Here is a 13,118-nt window from a genome sequence, read left to right as displayed (position 1 = left end):
CACCTGCCGCGTCCTTCTCCTTTTCTCTCCGGTCTCCAACGCAGGGCGCCTCCTTCGCCCTCTCCGTCTTCTCGCGCTCCCTCCCGCTTGCGTCGCCGCTCTAGTTGCGACAGGGCGACGTCGTCGGTGACTCATCCTGTCACCCGAAGCGAGAGAGTGGTGGAGGGGGAAAAAATCCTGCCCGGGCAACCTGGGCGAGCCTGCAGTTGCAAGCAGATGCCTGCAGATGGAACCTGTTCACCAAGGCAGCAATGCACCCAGAAGTGGGCGAGGGAAGCGCAGCGCATCGGGAACCATGGGAAACGGACGCGGCGGCGGATTCCCTCCAGGGCCGCTTTCCAGAGAGGGAAACATCCGATTCAGGAGGAAGAGGCGACCCGGCGGCTGTCCTCCGACAAGAGGGGGCGCCATCGGAGCAGAAGGCTCCGACGCGCGGCGTTGGGAGACGAGTGCCCCTTCCCCGGACGGTTGGGCTTGGACAGCCAGCCGGAGGCAACTCCAGGCAGCGAAGAGGAGGCCTTGCAAAGTTTGACGGGCAGCCTGCGTCCGCCGTCGGGCTTCCCCCGTTGGAAGAGCCCCGAGCGAGATCTAGAAGGGGCTGCTTAAGACCTGGGCGCGGCGTGACGCCTGGAGCGCTAGCAACGCGCGTCGCTTAATGAGTGCACTCGCGCGCGCGCTCACACATAGACACACAACTCGGGGAAAGGGAGGCTCGCTTGCTCCTCCCGCCCCGCTTCCCTTGGCTGACTCGCCTTCATTCAAGAGAAGCCGCAGTTCATACCCACACATTCCTGATTAGCCCCCACCTCCGCAACCGAGCCCTAAACTGGCTCTTCCTTTCCAATAAAACCTGGTGGAAACAGTTCTCGTCCTGAGCGTTTGTGGTGCCAGATTAAGGGGGGGAGCAGGGGGGTCTGGAGAGAGAAAGCGTGTGCGCAGGAAAGCTTTGCAGGGGAAAGGGGGTGGGGGGGGAAGAGAGTAGATCCTGCTGTGATCTTTCCGATCCACATAAAAAAAAACAATTGGGGGCGGAGAGCGCGCGGAAGAAAGAGGAAGGATTCTCCGATGCAACCGGCTCTGGGAGCTTTTCGTTGTGTTGGGAAGGCTGCGGCATTTCAGGAGTGACTTCGGTTTGGGCGCTCGAAAACTACCCCCGAGTGTGTGTGTGTGTGTGCAGGAGAGAGAAGAGGCGGGGAGCAGAATTGGCCGGGATTGGGCTGGGCTGCGGTGGGGGAGGTGGGGGTGTTGTGAGAGCGACGGAGCTTCCCCGACTATCTCCCCGCCGCCACCTCTTTTCCTTTTGCCCGTGGCCAGGCTGAACGTCTGATAAGAGGTGGATTAGGAGGGGAGTTGAGAGACAGACCAATAGCTGCTGCCAGTGGGAGTATTTTGTGATTCACATGTAAGAGGCTCGGGAATCGCTGCCTCCTCCTTTCTTTCAGCACCAAGAACAGCTACAAGTGCAGCTCCTCGCTCGCTCGCTTGCTTTTGCTTCCCCCTCCTCGGAAAAGCCAGGCAACGTGCGCGCAAATGGAGCCGCAAGAAGGCGCCCCGAGGGCTCCTCTCCAGCCCGGGTGAGTGAGCGAGCCGGGACCCCGCACCCTACCCCGTCTGCAACTTCGCGACGGGAGCGCATGCATCAAGTTGACCCGGAGTTGGGAGCCAGGGGACTGGATCCCCGGCTGCTTTGATCGCTCGGCCAAAAGCCACCCGGGGCCGAGGCGCCCCGGAAGCCCCGGAGTCTCCCTCCGGCTCCTTCCCGAGAAGTTCGAGGGCGCGGCGATGGAGGAGGCTGGCACCGCTGCCCCGGCGCTTTGCAGCCCTGCCGGGATCGCCGAATCTCCCGCGGGGGGCGGGGAGCGGGCCGAGGGGGCGGGGAGTCGCTTGGAGAGAGAGGCTGGTGGGCTGAAATTACCTAATCCTCTCTCCCTACCCGGGCGCCGCTGCCGCCGCCGTCTATTAATTCCACCACTGACCCCCGCCGCTCCCCGCGCGATGGAGCTGCAAGTCTTGCCGAGCGATTGGGGGAATCGAGGTAGCTTTATTATTACTATTATTTATTATTATTTATTAGGCTGAATGCAGTGTGTATGTGGGAGGGGAGGATGAGAGGAATGATATCAAGGGAAATGGGAGGGGGGGGGTGCAATCCAGGAGGGGCAGGAAGAAGAGTGATGCGTGAATGCAAGTTGTGTGTGTGTGTTTTTTTGGGTGGGGGGGGGGGTTGTTGAGAGAAAACCGACTTGCTCGCCAGAGGAGCTGCCGGGGTTTGTTTCTGTAGCACTTCTTGGAGCTTTCGGATCTGGAAAGACACCTGATGGGGAGCTGGGAACGGAATTGGCAGCGTGAAGGGGCAGTGATCAAACAGGAGACGTGTGCCTGGTGCAGGGATGAAATCCAAACACACACACACACACACACACACACACACAGCTTATACCCCAGTTTCGACCCCCTTTTTATTTATGGCTCCTCACCACCATCTGCTGATTTTTAAAAAATTGCATATGGCTTTCAGTCCTGAAGACTTTTTTTAATTTGCTTTTTTAAACGCGCCTGTTCACTTGGGTTTAACCCGGAGTTATGCACCATTCCTAGGGGGCGCGGAGCACTTGGGGGATGCCCCGAACTTTCCTTTGAAAGCTATGCAAAGCGGAGCTTGGCGAAAGTCCTCCCAGCGCGATTTCTTCCTCTGATCTCAGGATTTAAATTTAAGCAGCTTGATCCACTTCCTCCTTGAACCTCCACCCCCCCACACACACCTCACCGCCGCCCGGAGGAAGGAAGTGGAGCTTTTAAGGCTCTTGGAGATCAGCAAGCCCACCCTACTGTGGAGAGAGAGGGGGGGAGGTCCCTTGAGGCTTGTTCAAGCTGGTAAAATCGCTCAGGATTGACCCGTGTGCCTCTTCGTGTAAATTGTAAGCTGGCGGAGGGGGGGGGGCGTATCCTAGCTGTCAAATTGTGCAGGACATGACAGGAGCCCCTGGGAGCCCTCACCAATTGATTCCCCAGACTTGTATCTCAGAGGAGGGGGGAAAAGAGGAAGCTCTCTTGATGTCTCTCCAAAAAAGAAAGAAAGAAAAAAGCTATTTATAGAAAAGAATATGAGATGTCTGCTAATGGAATCTCATCCCTTTTGGAGATAACTAATCTGTCCTTTTTTTTTTTTTTTTAAGGCAGGTACTTTAAAGACAAGTAGGTAAATGGATCACATTGAAAACACATGCCCCCAATAACCATTTCAAACTATCAAGAGCAATTATGGATTTAGGAGAGCAGTAAGGCCAAGCCGGCACACTGATATTTGCCATTGCAAGCAAGCTTGGGGGTTGAAATTCCTCACTAAAAAGGATGTTACATTTCCACAGAGGGATTTCTATGCAGAGGGAAGCAATTGTAGTTCTTCCTTTCTTTTTAAGGAGACAGGGCTGTGGCAGTTGCATCTGAGCACATATGCACACACAGGACATTTGGGAAGACTCGAACGCTACATGCTTTGTGAACCTGCTTTTTTAAGAGAACGCATGAAGCCATTTCATTCTAACGTTTCAGAATCTACAAAACACTGGACTGCAATGAGAGATAGTGGAAGGGTTGCTGCTCACCCTTTGGCGACAAAATACTCCACCTCCCCTTGGCAGTCTTCCAATTAGGGTCGAAATTCCTTAGGAGCAGAAGGAAATTGTATGGGGACAAGTAAAAAAAACCAAACAGAACTCAGCCGTCAACAGAGGGCACCCGCCTGAGTGCATTTACTATCCAGATAGCAGCAGGTTTTTGTGTGATTTTTTTAATGGAACAAAGTGGTGATATCCTGCTTACTGATTGAACTTCTGGGCCTCCCAGTCTTAAAGCTGTTTGCTTGGAAGGACACCCCATAGATTTCAGGGGAACTTACCTTGATCCCCTGCAATGAACGGCTACAGTTAGAATGCATTGCAAATATGAATGGAAGATGAGTATAAGTGCTGGGAATGAAAGTGCGGCTGATTGTTTGGGATGAAACTGACTCTGAGAGGTGAGAGGAAGGGGAGCTGGAATACAATGGCAGGCAATGTTTGATTCAGCCAAATGTATGGAGAGTTGGCAGAGCCAGTGAAAGCTGCTCTTTGGCAGCTTTTCCTGGGTGAAATTGGCAGCCAGACAGGCAGTAGCCTGATCAGACAGTGACCTTGGCTGCATTAGGGCATTAATGTTCACTCTTGGACGAACAGATCTTGAGCATCTCCAGTGCGTTAGGTGAAAGGAGGCCCAGCCTCCTGAGATTAGGTATGTGCCCTGTTCCATTCCCCCTCTTTCACGTTTCTCCGACAAATGCATTTATGACAGCCAGCGCGAGGAAACTCCTCCTCTGTTTTTCACGTTTGTTCTCCACTCTTCCGATTGGAGTATTTTGGGTCACTGACGCAGAACAGGAACTTCCGATAAACTGGAGCTGCAGCAATCTGTTGGCCAGAGCATTGCCTCCTCCAGGCTGATTTGGAAAGTCTGCTTGCATTTCACAAAGGAGACCGGGGATGGGAAGATGCTGCAGTTGAAGGATCAGTGAAGCACAGAGAGGAGCATTGTAGCTCTCTCTCTGTGTACCCCAGTTTCTCAACTCGTTGGGAAGATTTCTCCCCTTTTCTGGCATCAGAATGTGGCTGTCTTTAATTTAACAAAAACCAGAGGGGCGGAGGATCAGTGCGAAATATTTTAAAAGAGAATGCAGCTGTGTTCAGTGAGGAGCTGATTTTCCCAGATAGTATCGAAATAGGCTTATTTGAAATACTGTGGATGCATTTTAAGACTTTTTTCCCCCAGTGGAAAACATGTTCTAGAACTGATGCTGGTAAGAGTGGCTGTTAGCATTTACAATGCTTTTAGCATTCCTTACAAGAATTATGTAGGATAGTTAAATTCTCAGTGCATTGCCAGCGGGGGCTTAGAGACCGTGATTTGCCTCCAGTCACCCACTAAATGGATGGCAGCTGATATGTGAATTGGGGGCTTCCCAGATCACACTCTCAGCTGTCAGCATGTTGCCAGTTTTTTGATTAGGACCACGAACTTGGGAGAAGCACATCTATTTAGTTTTGCTCCCAGCCTAGTGCTGGATCTAAAATACAGGATACAACTACTGAAACCCTGAGCTATCGCTGTCTAACATCTCTCCTTCATTATCTCCAGCAAAACAGAGCCCACCACCTACAAAGTCAGTCTTTCCTCCTATCACATAACTCTTGCCATTAGGAAGCTTCTCCTAATGTTTACTCACTTTGGGTGAAAGTTATAAAGAGTTTGCTGAGCGAGGGAGAGTTTGGCCTTGCAAATCGTTATGTGTCTCGATAAAGAAGGATGGTTTTGAGAAAGACCTGGTCCTGTAATGATAAGTTGTGAGATAAAGGAACCCGCCTTCTGCTAGTCCCAGGACTGGATCTTGCCAACAACTTATCATTTGCCTTTTATTGTTGTGTGTGCGGAGGTACGAAACTGTATTAGCCGGCAGTTGAATTCTCAGACTTGGTCAGGTTTAGAGCTGAGCCACTGAAATAAACGGGTCTCTTCTGGTCACAACTCTGGATACTTTTTCCATGTGGCACCTCAAACAGGGCAGTAAATGGCACCTAAAACGATTGAGAAGGGGCTGGAATATGTTCCCCAGGAAGAAAGGCTGCAATGTCTGGAGATCTGTAATTCAGAAAAAATAATAATGATAAGGCAGGTGATGTTATAAGCACAGTGTGAAGAAAGGAGATGGAGAGATTGGTAATAGTAAGTTAACTGTACCTGCAGTACACACCCTGGCTGACTTCAGGCATTAGACCACAGGCATTAGCAACAGCCAAAACTCTTAATGTAGCCAAGAGATGCAAGGTTTGCTACATTCACTGCTGAAGGTGTCCACACTTTCTGCTGACGGTTTTCTAGCCTGTTAGCAGCAGCGTTCAGCAACACCCACTGCTGTCCACAAAAACCTGTTGCCACCATTTGTCCAGAACAGCTTTCTTAGACGCCCCCCCCAACAGCTTTTCATGACATTGGGTGTCTCATTGCTCCCAAAAGCAACCCTTTCTCCTGTACCATGATTTACCTTATCAAAATCCCCTTCCCACTTCAAGAGTTGTTGGCAGTACCACAGAAAGGTAAAAGGGATACTTCTATTTCCCCCTCTGCCAGGATAAAAGCACTCAGGTAGCAATTTAGACAAGGAATTTAGATATGTGGAAAAGGTTAAGCATCCTCTCCTCATCCTCTGTTGCATTCATCTTCTTCTTGCATGTTTTCCAAATGCATCTGTTTGGCCACTGGGAGAACAAAGTGCTGGGCAAGTCTGGCTTTTAGCTTGATCTAGCAGAGCTCTTGTTATGTTTGTGGGTGGCAGACCACTATGATCTCTGGATTGAGCAAGTGTCAGAATTTAATAAATGCTTGGGGAGTTAACACCAGGAAATTGCTAGACCCATGTGTATTGGCTCCCGGTGGAGTATAGGATCAGGTTTAAGGTGCTGGTTTTAACCTTCAAAGCCCTATACGGCCTAGGACCCTCGTACCTACGGGACCGCCTCTCCTGGTATGCCCCACAGAGGAACTTACGGTCTTCAAATAAAAACATCTTGAAGGTCCCAGGCCACAGAGAGGTTAGGCTGGCCTCAACTAGAGCCAGGGCTTTTTCAGCTGCGGCTCCAACCTGGTGGAATGCTCTGTCACAAGAGACTAGGGCCCTGCAGGATTTGACATCTTTCTGCAGAGCCTGCAAGACAGAGCTGTTCCACCAGGCCTTTGGTCAGGGCGCAGCCTGACTCCCTCCTTTTGCAATCTTTACAAAACTTTAGTTTATGGTTGCCATCAATTTTGATTTTAATTAATTTTTATAATGTTTTTATAATGTTGCACTATTTCAGTATTGTTAGCCGCCCTGAGCCCGGTTTCGGCTGGGGAGGGCGGGATATAAATAAAATTTATTATTATTATTATTATTATTATTATTATTATTATTATTATTAAGCTGTGTGCTAGACACATCTCTAACCCCCCTGGAATCAGCATGTGTTAAAAGCTCCTGTGATTTAGCCTGGGGTAATGCACCATTAGACAACCAAAGATCAAAGGAACTCTGCACGAGGTGCCCAGTGCGTGGGGCTTCTCCCTACAGATAAAGCCAAGAGCTTAGCGTGGAAAGGGGTGGCAGCAACAGAACCCATGTGAGCTGGAAGCTGAGGTCTGGACGAATCCAGGGCTGCACCTATGGGAGAAGCAAGACCCTCTTGGAGTGTCAGTGCTGTGAACCCATCATAGGGTCAGGTTGTATATGTGTATATATCTTTATACATCATAAAGATACCACAGTCCCCACTGTTCCTTTCCCCCAAAAGAGAGCACGGACACCTGGAACCCCTGGTATGTATCTTGCAACGCTTGGAGACTGGGGTGGCATGCATATGTTCTTATGTTGTGTTTAGTGGCATTGCTTTGATCAAATATGGAGTTCTCACACCTATCGAGACATCCATATAACATGTCGTTTGGCATTCACCAAGTTTTTAGCAGCAGAGCTGGTAAAATATTGGTGAACTATGTAGTTAGGATGAATAATTCACATCTCTCTCTTTGCAGAGCTTGGAGAAGGGAAATCAACCATTCCCACTTGCTGTGTATATTTAGACGACAAATCCAGGCTGAGTAGCGTTACTGGAATCCTCTCAGATAACACTGCTACCACTGCCATGATACTCTCCCAGAAGCAAGCAGTATTTGGGGACTAATTTAAGGAGCTTGGGTAGATTTGTTGTCTAAGTGTCCATGATTGACCAGCGTATTTGTCCTTCAGCCTAAGTTAGTCACATCATCCCACATTTCTGTGGGGCATTACAGTATCCCTTTGGGCACCAAGGCTTTCCGTTGCGACTGTTGCAGAAAAGTTGTCTGTGTTGCTTTTAGAAGTACTTTCTGCAGCGTCAATTGTGCACTCGATTCTCTGAGCTAAAGTGTGTTCAGCTACCTATATCGATGTGTTGACAGGTTGTGCCTCGAGGGGGAATGGAAAGAGTTTGTATTTTAAAAATTGTGCCCCCAATACACACAGACATTGCAGTTTTTTTCTTCCAATTCTGTATCTATAAAGTTTTTAAACTGCAATGGAATTATACTTGAATCACCCAGAACATTTTTTTTTTTTTAAAAAAACCCTTTTGGTCATCACTAAACCGGTCTTTCAGGATTTGCTTATTCCAGCGCACCATGCTCGGCTGTACTTGTTTATTAATTAATAAAAATTATATACTGCTTAACTGAGATTGCTAAGCAGTTACATAAAATATAACGAGATCTTTAGAGAAAAAAATCCTGTATCACCACATTACAATCAAAGCCTCAAAGTGTGTTTATTCACATTTTTCATGTCTTATGAAAAATCTGGACAATTGTAATCTGAATTATTCTGAATACTATTAGTATTCTCCACATGGTTTCTTTACACACACACACACACACACACACACACACTCTGTCTCACAGGCTGGGACAAATCTTGTGTCTCCTTGCATCATTTGATACATTGAGATTTTGTTGTATTTTTACATATGTTTTCCTCATTTAAGCCATTATCTCTTTGCCTGAGAGATAGCAAAATAAGAATGTGCTGGGCATTGACATTCTTAAAACAAAACATTTACATTTCATGTCCTCTTCTATGCATCTCATTTAAAATGGCAATACAATGGTGTTGTTGTTGTTGTTTTAATGCCCCAATATTCTTTTTTTTTTTTAACCAGTAGAGATCAGCTGTCAGAACACGACCAGTTTCAGTATTCTGTATAGAAACAAAATGGATCACTGAACTGGGTTGCCCAAACAGGCTTGACCTTGCTTTGAAATGGAATCAAAAATAATGTGTGTGAAGTGGTTTGTAACTCTTGTCTCCACCTTACTTTCATTTAGCATCGGTAGTGTGCCAGATACCTTACAGAATAAAGATATGAAATCATATCTGTTTGGAGCTGGATAAGGTGGGTTTGGTTGCTTAAGCATTATACGTGGGGCTGCCTCTGAAGGCAGTTCAGAAACTTCAGCTGGTGCAGAATTTGGCAGCCAGGTTGTTCGCTGGGGCAAGGTGGTTTGAGCATATTACATTGATCCTGACCCAACTCCACAGGCTGCCAATTGGTTTCCTGGCCCAATTCAAAGAGCTGTTTTTCACCTATAAAACCTTAAATGGCTCAGGACCATAATACCACAAGGACCGCCTCTCCTCATATGAACTGACTCAGACGCTGTGATCATCCTCTGAGGCCCTTCTCCATGTGCCCTCTCCATGAGAGCGGGTGGCGCTGTGGTCTAAACCATTGAGCCTCTTGGGCTTGCTGATCAGAAGGTTGGTGGTTTGAATCCCCATGACAGAGTGAGCTCCTGTTGCTCTGTCCTAGCTCCTGCCAACCTAGCAGTTCGAAAGCACACCAGTGTAAGTAGATAAATAGGTACCGCTGCGGCGGGAAGGTAAACAGCATTTCTGTGTGCTCTGGTTTCTGTCACGGTGTTCCGTTGCACCAGAAGTGGTTTAGTCATGCTGGCCACATGACCTAGAAAGCTGTCTGTGGAGAAACGCCAGCTCCCTCGGCCTGAAAGCGAGGTGAGTGCCACAACCTCATACAGGGCTGTCTTAAGCATATGCGGCACTTAAGCATATCCACCCCCCCAGGTTGCCCAGTCCCAGGGTGCTAATGGTTTGTTGTGGCTTTTTTATGTTGGTTTAATTGGGGTGTTTTTATCCTGTATTTTTACACTGTGATCTGCCATGTGATCTTCAAATGAAAGGCAGTATACAATTTTAATAAATAATAGAATTGTCAAATTGGAAGGGACCTCAGAGGTCATTGGTCCACCCCTGCTCAGTGCAGGATCTGCAACTGCAGCATCCTTGAGTGATGGGCTGCCCATCCTCTCCTTCAAGAACTCCAGCAAAGGAGAGACTTGATTTGCAGCATCCTAGGGGGATCAAGTAATACAGGCATGAGCAAACAAATCCTCTTTAACAGCCCTCATATGGGAGTGCAGAGTTTTCTCAAGTCAAGTTGTGCAAGGGCCAAACGCTCCCTATTTGTATTCATCGGAGTGCAGTCGCTATAAACAAAACTCCCTGCAGCCTTCTTACCAAAATGAACCCGGTACTTTGCACGGAACTAGCATTGCAATGCATTATTTAGAGTTCATTAATATAAAGTACACTACAGCTGACACTGGCGACTTCTGTAAGAAGTAATGAGCTTGTAATAAGAATAATGACTAGTCCCATTTGCCTCTTCTTTCTCCCTACTCTTTCTATTGTCAACATGGAATCGCATGCTGAGCATGAACTTAACTCTGGCCACGTATGGGAAGATGAGGCCATTCCTGCACATCGCTAGTCATGCCTAAGTCCAACTGACACCAAGCACAACTTCTAGACGTTGAACTGCAATGAGGATTGCAGTCCACAGTAACCAGTGAGAGCAAGATTTGCAGAAGCCACCCGCTCTTACCTTCCAGCAGAACACCATTTAGTTTCTTCCTTTGTTCATATACAGAGCAATGGCTTTTCTAGCATTAGAGCAACAGTCTGTAATCTGTTTGGGGAAATGGCCCACCTTTCACTCAAACTGCTAAAATATCCTAGGCTGGTTGTCCATTGCTACTACTAAAAGGGCATTTACACATGAGTAGATTTCTCCGGAGTGGTTCTGTGCATTTGAATCCACATCTCACTGAAAGCAATGCCATGCACCAAGGCAAACACCACAGCAAACACCACATGATCCCATGTGCATCAGAATGTATGTCTGGTTTATGCTTGTGGTTCCTAATACAGAAGCTTGCTTATGTAGGAGGAGCTCTTCTGTTCTGTTGGATTAGGACATCTCTTTGTGAGTTTTTTCTCCTCCCACTTATATACTCTTCCTCTCTTGTTTCTCCTTTCTGAAACAAACTTAAAATGCTTGTCTGCCAGTGGTTCAACTCACTCCAGGGCCATGTTTGCACCATACAATTTAAGCACTGTGATACCACTTTAAACAGTCATAGCTTCTTCCTCCAAGGAATTCTGGGAGCTGTAGTCTGTTGAGCTGTCAGAAGAGTCCGCTTCCTCTTGGAGAGCTATTAATTCTTGGAGTTCCCTGAGCTCTTAGCACCCTTAACAAACTACAGTTCCTAGAATTCTTTGGGAGGAACCATGACTTTTTAAAGGGATACCATAGAGCTTTAAAGGTATAGTGTGAATGTGGCCTAGGTGACACTTCCTGCCTGTAGGTCACAACATACCAGCTGAAGATAAATGCATTAGTGCATCTGAGTGCTTATTCAACACAATGTAATTTAGATCCACTATGTAGACTCAAGGTATTCTAATCATGCACATTCAGTAAGTGACATGCAAATCTAGGCATCCTTTCTGTATTTGTTTAACATGTGGACACTGGCTGAAACTATATACAAAACAACAACAACAACAAAAAAAACACAACCCACACAATTCTGATAACTTGGGAATACAGTTAGATTAATTCAGATTTATAGCTACAGGAGTGAGGTTTTATTTTGAATAAGAATTCTGACTATGAAAGGAGGCTGTCTGGATTTATAGCACAGCAGGTCAATATTTTTTCATTTGTCTAAAGTGCATTGATAACAATGAAAACAAATGTTTATGAAATTATTTCGCTGTTAGCTGCAGGAGTTCAGATGACTGCATTTGTATTACTGTAATATTTAATATTAATCAATAGAGCAAAAGTGATGTGGTTTGAATAAGCCAGGGAGTATAATGAAAGCTTTTACTTATTCAATGACATAAAGAGCCTAAAAGTAATTCAGTGCAATGTAATTTTCATTGCATTGGACTGTGACGTAGTCTAAAAATAATGCATTATAAGCAATTCATTTTCTATTTCCCAGACAGGTTTTAGCCATTAACAGCAATGAATCAGATGTCCCCTTGTTTTAGGCAGCGGAGAGTGATCTAACCCTTTGATACACAAGCATCAAACGTGTATGTAGTACTTTATTCAGCTTGTGGGATTTCTTTATGCTTCCACACGCTATAAATGTCCCTACGTTTATAGCGTGTGGAAGCATAAAGAAGTCCCACAAGCAGAATAAAGTACTACACACACATTTTGATGCTCATACATCAAAGAGTTAGATCACTGCCTGCTGCTGAAGACGGGACATGTGATTCATTGTTGCTGGTGGTGAAAACCTGTATGGAGAACAGAAAATGAATTGCTTACAACGCATTGTTTCTGGGAATACGTCACAGTCAAGTGCAATGAAAATCACATTCCTCTGAATTACTCTTAGCTTCCTTATGTCATTAAATAAGTAAAAGCTTTGATCACATGGCCATCCTGGCTGTATGACAACAATGTCATATTATGGAATCTCTGAAATAGCTGCTGGAGATTAGCTTATTATACTTCCCCAGTGTAGTTATAGAGTGCCAGACTATGAGGCCCTGGTAGATCACAGTTCAAATCCTTACTCGGCTACCAAGCTCACAAGGTTGCCTTGGGCCAGTTCCAAGTCTCTCAGCCTAACCTACCTGGCAGGGTGGTGGTTGTTGTGAGGAAAAATATGGGGAGGAGGAGAGCCATGTAAAGGTGGAATAGAGAAATAATGAATAAAACTGAATGCAGAGCAAGTCTTTGGAAGTAAACGGATCCTAATCACAACTTTACATGTTATTACAGTGGTACCTCAGGTTACAGACACTTCAGGTTACAGACGCTTCAGGTTACAGCCTCCACTAACCCAGAAATAGTACCTCGGGTTAAGAACTTTGCTTCAGGATGAGAACAGAAATCGTGCGGTGGCAGCGGGAGGCCCCATTAGCTAAAGAGGAGTTTGGATTTGGATTTTATATCCTGCTTTATCACTACCCCAAGGAGTCTCAAAGTGGCTAACATTCTCCTTTCCCTTCCTCCCCCACAACAAACACTCTTTGAGGTGAGTGGGGCTGGGAGACTTCAGAGAAGTGTGACTAGCCCAAGGTCACCCAGCAGCCGCATGTGGAGGAGCGGAGACGCAAACCCGGTTCACCAGATTATGAGTCCACCACTCTTAACCACTACACCACACTGGCTCTCCTGAGTACCTGGTGCATGAGTGGT

General features: G+C 46.8%; 1 protein-coding gene across 4 annotated transcripts in view; it reads left to right on the top strand.

Annotated features, from left to right (window-relative positions):
* Positions 1–1,052: 1,052 nt before the first annotated feature.
* Positions 1,053–13,118, top strand: part of GRM8 (glutamate metabotropic receptor 8) — a 582,131-nt gene continuing 570,065 nt past the window's right edge. For 3 of the 4 annotated variants that reach the window (XM_079994148.1, XM_079994147.1, XM_079994145.1), the window contains exon 1: positions 1,053–1,574. The gene's annotated coding sequence lies outside the window, so the exon portion shown is untranslated. Of the gene's footprint in view, positions 1,575–1,885; positions 2,036–13,118 lie in introns of those variants that run through there. The other variant, XM_079994146.1, reaches the window with a different exon arrangement.

This window comes from Podarcis cretensis (genome assembly GCF_951804945.1).
Source record: "Podarcis cretensis genome assembly, chromosome: 10".
In the NCBI taxonomy this organism is placed as follows: Eukaryota; Metazoa; Chordata; class Lepidosauria; order Squamata; family Lacertidae; genus Podarcis; species Podarcis cretensis.
Note: the sequence above shows the minus strand (reverse complement) of the source record. Positions and strands in the feature narration are given on the sequence as shown.